Here is a 6,000-nt window from a genome sequence, read left to right on the forward strand (position 1 = left end):
GTGGCCTCACATACACGTTCAAAGACTACTGTCACCCACTTCTTGGCCCCGAATATCCTGGCCTCCAGCTCTTCCATGGATCTTGGTTCTCGCTCCCCGCCTACTGCACCAGAGATTGTTGTTCCTACGACTACCACCTCTCCGTCCACCTCCTCTGCTCCTGCTCTACCTGCTCACAGTCCTGCTGATGAGGTTTCCAACATCAATCCTGCCTGCTCACCTGACACAGCTACTGGACCCTCGTCTCCTGCCAATGACTCTGTCATCTCCTTGGAGCCGCTGTCACCGTTACCTGCCTCTCCTTCTGCAACTGCAGTCAACGACTCCCCTCCCGTACATGCCTCTCTCCAGACGTCTCGTGTTGAATCGCCTGCTCAGCCGTCTTCTCCGGTATCTCAAGCTCCTCGCTCCGCTCCTTCCGATGAGGTCACCGATGCATCGTCCCACCAGTTGCCGTTGACCACCTGCAGACGCGACACGGTTGTTCATCTTGTCTTCCCTGTGTCTGATACTCTTCACTGTACAGAGGAACACTGTATCAGGACCTTCCACGCCAAGTCTTGGTCACAATCCCGACACTCCTTATGCAGACACCTGGCTGTTGCACATGATCTCACCATTAGCCACACTGAGAACTGGTGCAGTCACTGTCATCAAAGGATTATGTCTCGAGTCTCTCGACACGCCTGCTTCCAAGAACGCCCAGTCCTCATTGCTTCTGGTATCACCCACCGTTGGCAGTGTATGTCATGCGACTTCTCTTGCCAGACCAGAGGGGGCTACCTTAATCACCAAGCCCGGCATAAGCGTGAACGCCTTCGTGTGAACGTACCTGCTGTTCCTACTCCCCGCCCACGCAGACGTCGAGAAAGGACTACCCGACATGTAACATTCACCACAGACTCTTCTCCAACGTTGCCCCAGGATGACTCTGCTCCTCTTCCTACCTCGCCTGTGCCTTCTACTTCGAACTCTACTCCGGATCTGCCTGCTGTGCCCATCCCTAGCGCCACCCACTCCCCAATGGATATCGATGGGTCAAGCGGAACTCCTGGTAACCACCGTACCTCTACTGACCGCGAGGATACTCTATCACCATCACCTATCTCCGCCACTTCTGATCTGGACCATGGTGCTCCTGATTTCAGCGAAGACATTCGTGCCCTTCCCGTGGAGCCGCAACCGTCCTCACCGCTGGATCACTTTCACGAACGTCTGGACGCCTTCTCTGCTGTTGACCTCTCCGCTCACTGGGATGATGTACTGAGTGTCCTGGATGACATCTACAAAACCGCTGCTGAGGTGGTTCGCCTTCCCCCACCTACAGACACTCCCACTGGTTTGCGCAACTCTCCGCCACCATGCAACGATCCCAAGTTCATCCAAAAGCTTTGCAAAAGAAATAGACGCAGAGCTGTACGTCTTCTCACAGAAGGAGATTCCGCCAGATGCTCTATCAGCCGGCAAGACCTCCAGGACTACTTCGTAGCCTTGCAAAGAGTTGGATCCATTGACTCATCCTTCTACTCCGCACGAGATCCTCCTCCCGACCCTTTGGATTTATCGCCCTTTACTCCATCTGAAGTGGCCAGTAGACTGCACGCCTTTGAAAACTCGTCACCAGGACATGATCGCCTCACTTATAACCACTGGCGATCTGTCGATCCTGAGTGCACCATTCTTGCAAAGATTTTCAACATCTGTCTACGTGCTAAGAGGATTCCACAGAGTTGGAAGGACACCCGGACCATCTTACTGTTTAAGAAAGGAGATCCTCTCGCACCAGAAAATTGGAGACCGATCTGCCTTAGTGTCACCATCTTTAAACTCTTCTGTGGCTGCCTGGCTCGAAGATTTACCAACTGGATACTCAACAATGACGTTCTATCACCTGCTCAGAAGGGCTTCCTGCCCTTCGACGGCGTTTTTGAAAATAATTTTATCGTCCAGCAACGTATTCAACTTGCAAGAACGTCTAAATCCGATCTCTGCCTTGCCTCACTGGACATTGGGAATGCGTTTGGTGCACTTCCACATGCTGCTATCTTTCAGTCTCTGGACTCTGCTGGCGTCGGTGCTGACTTCATCGATACCATCCACGACCTATATGACAACTCTTCTACCCGCATCATCACCCAGGATGGCCTGACGGATCCCATCTTCATTGAATCTGGAGTGCGCCAAGGTTGCCCGCTGAGTGGGCTCCTTTTCAATGTTGCCATTGATCCTATCCTCAGAGTCGTCCAGGGCCAGGCTCAAGCCCACCGCATACTTGCCTATGCAGATGACATCCTTCTTCTTGCCTCTATCCCCCAGGAGCTACAAGTACAACTGGACATGGTACATGCACTTTCTGCCAAAATTGGGCTTGCACTCAACCCCAGGAAGTGCTTTTCTCTTCATCTCTCTGGCTCCCGCCCCATCGGCACAAGAGACACTCCCTTCTTCCTGGATGGTGTACGTCTTCATGCTCTTGCTGACGGTGAGGAAGGTGTTTTCCTGGGCAAGCCTATTGGTTTCCAACTGCCACCAGATGCAAATGCTCTTAATGCATATATAGAAAAATGCAAAGTGCTGCTTGAATCCCGCCTTGCACCGTGGCACCGCCTTGACGCGCTGAAATCTTTCGCCTTCCCATCTATGAATTTCGACATGCGGATGGCACGCCTGAAGAAGACTGATTGGGCGAAACTTGATGATTTTATCCGCCCTCTCCTTAAACAGACGCTTAATCTCCCACCTGAGGCGGCGAATGAATACCTGTTTGGGGACTCTAAGATGGCATGTCTAGGGTTACCCCTTGCAGCGGAAAATTCAGATATTGCTCGAATTGATGGAGCTTTCAAGCTTTTGACCTCCCGTGATCCATCGACTCAACTCTTGGCCTGGGATGATCTTACTCGCCTTGTCTCCAAGCGGATCTCCAACACTCCCTCACCGCAAGATCTTGCCGCCTTCCTCTCCGGCTCTAATGATGGAATACTCGCTACCAGCTCCAACCCCATCTCTTCTATCTGGTCAGCTGCCAGAAGTGCTTCTCGCCGGTTAAATGTCACCTGGGAAGTTGCTGCGAACAACTCTGTGTCTCTGATCCACAATGGTACCATGATCTCGCAAGGCAAGCGTCATCTCGTTTTCAGAACCCTTCGCACAGCCCTCAAGAAAGCTAGGACTACAAAACTCCTCTCGTATCCTAATCAGGGAAAAGCCATTGAATGTGCTGCTGCTGCCAAAACAAGTTCCCACTTCTTCAGAGATGGCTCATTCACCCGTTTTGCGGATTGGCGATTCGTTCACCGGGCAAGGCTCAACCTCGTCCCTTTGAATGGTGTCCGACGCTCGACGAATGGTACCCGTGGCTGCCGCCGTTACAACTATCATCTTGAGACTCTTCCACACGTGATCTGCCACTGTATGAGATATAGTCGACTTTTCCAGGCTCGTCACAATGCAGTGGTGGAGCGTATCAAGAAAGCGGCTGCTGGCAGATGGGTGGTGCTGTCTGAGAACCAGGTGCTCCGTGGACATGCTCTCCGCCCTGACCTTATCCTTTTATCCTTGTGAGAGATGATTTCTGTCTGGTGCTGGATATCACAATCCCCTTCGACAACAGGCAGTCCGCCTTCGACTCTGCTAGGAGGGAGAAGATTGAGAAGTACCGTCCACTGGTTAACACCCTTCGCCGCAGCTACAGTGATGTGCGCGTTGACGCCATTGTGGTTGGTGCTCTTGGGTCTTGGGACCCAAACAATGACCGTGTCGTACACAGCCTATGCTCCAGACGATATGCTTCTCTTATGAGAAAACTGATTGTTAGCGACACGATTAGCTTCTCCAGAGATGTCTACGTTGAACATCTTACGGGGGTCCCGCAAATGCGACAACAGAGGCAGGCTTCTGCAATACAATGACAGAGGCAAGAGACCACTTCACAAGGACAGAGGCATGAGACTGCATCACAAGGCCAAGTTCCAAGCTCGGATACCAATGTTGATCTCTCGGCAAACAACTAACACGACCACGTGTATTGAACTTTATTCACAGTGCAGTGATACTCTTGGACTTGTTCCTATTTGGACACTTGTGACTTTAGTAACTATTGGACTGATAGGACTCCAACTACTGGATTACTGTGCTAATCCATACATGCTTTCGCATTTATCTTATAGTATGCTTGCATGCACCTCTATGCTCCGGTGTTCATCTGTAAATATTTATCTTGACTTACTGTGCCTGTACATTTTTTTGTATATTACTGCTTCATATTCTATTTTGTACATAATATTGCTAATTGTTATTCCTTATGTATTGTACCCGTAAATATTTTCTTGTTTCAATAAAAACAATTTCTGTTCTTATCAGCTTAATATCTGATACGACGTCGACATGACGTCAAGATATTAAACTAACTTTTGCAGATAGGCTTGTGGTTAGGAATTTATTCCGCCCTCGCCACGGGTTGGCCTGCTATGGCACTACTTGCAGGATACGGCCCACAATATATCCAAAAAGCAGAAACTTCACTCACCCACTGCATCCTCAGGAAAACGTCCTTTTAAAATGGCCCCTTCAAATTTCAGAAAACCGAAGGTCTGACAACATCATACCTTTGTACGAGTGTGCGGCGACCTGCCTTTTTTTAACTTGCTATTGCTCGGGCCCCTCGTTCTTTTCCTCGGAATGGGAACATTCTGGAGCCTCGGGTTTAACCCTCGTTCTTTTCAGTGTCAAGTTCTGGTTTCTGTAAATACGAAGTTTTATTCGTATTTACAGAAATCCCATAAAATCCACATTTTTTTTCCCGTACTGTTAACAACTTACTCATTCTGTCTGACTGATTGAAGGAAGATCGGCCTCGAAATATCACTCAAATTTCATTTGCAGTAACATTTTTGTCTCATTTCATGTAAGTTTGAGAGAATTCCTATTCACATTTGCCAGATCTTTCCCACTACAGCGCGCGTATACGCATTGCTTCTTTCAACACACGAGCCTTTTTATTGTAAATAACTCTCAAAAGGGTGTAAAATGTTTGTAGGCACACTGCAGCAACAAAGATTTTTCTGTCTGTTTCCTAATGTTTTGTTTGTCTCTGTATGATTTCTAAACGCCAGCTAATTGTAATGGTCTACAATTATTGTTAAGGATTGTTGTATTTATGTTTTTATTCATTCATTCATTTATATTGTTGGCACATTAATATTAACAAACGGGAAAATGCCAATAGATGGCTGCACTATGCAGGAAGCAGTTTATTCTGAGTTATGAGATGGCTTGCCCGCCACTAGTGTGGAAGTGTAGAATACAAAGTAATCATTAATTGTAAATTAAAAAGTACTGTTTTATTGTTATCATCTTACAAATTAATTTGTAAAGTGTTTTTTGTAATTTTTCTGTTTGTTTAATTGTTTTAAGTTCCTAATATTTCACTCTGTGTTTTCAAGTGCAACGTTTGAACTGAAGAGAGAGAGAGAGTATCTCTGAGTTGGAAACCATGTGCTGGACTGTGCATGTCGAGTTTGTGTCAATCAAACTCTGGCATTATGTAATGCAGTTTTGGCTGATAAATTTTACTGTCTCAATATTTGTTTAATCACAAAAAATAATTTCTTCCCAAGCATGGGCATTCGATAACTCCAGGAATATTTATTTATTTATTTTTGGTTTTGCTATTTTTATTGCCTTTGTAATTACATTTGTTTTATATTCACCTGCAGTGAAGAATGAGATTTTTCGGAGGAGGAAGCTACTCCAGAGAAATGAACACTTTCATGAATATTTCATTGTCCTCTTTTCCCATCTGAAAAAAAATTGAGAAAATACGAGAATATTATGTTGCATGGTGCATAAGCTTATAAAAGCTGGAGGAAAACACCGGAATTCAGTTGTTTACTTACTGCTGTTATTGACTGTAGCGATTTCGCGTTGAGATCGGATTAACTTTTTCTACTTTGAATTTTGTTCCGGTCAACGTTTCCGTAAAACGCCCAATATAACTAC

The 6,000-nt window shown here is 46.8% G+C and overlaps 1 pseudogene; it reads left to right on the forward strand.

Moving 5' to 3' along the window:
* The first annotated feature begins 4,320 nt into the window (after positions 1–4,320).
* Positions 4,321–4,502, forward strand: LOC118203634 (U2 spliceosomal RNA; annotated as a pseudogene).
* The last annotated feature ends 1,498 nt before the right edge of the window (positions 4,503–6,000 follow it).

This window comes from Stegodyphus dumicola, chromosome 11, assembly GCF_044657685.1.
Source record: "Stegodyphus dumicola isolate Sdum_Otavi_A_Nest chromosome 11, ASM4465768v1".
Classification (NCBI taxonomy): Eukaryota; Metazoa; Arthropoda; class Arachnida; order Araneae; family Eresidae; genus Stegodyphus; species Stegodyphus dumicola.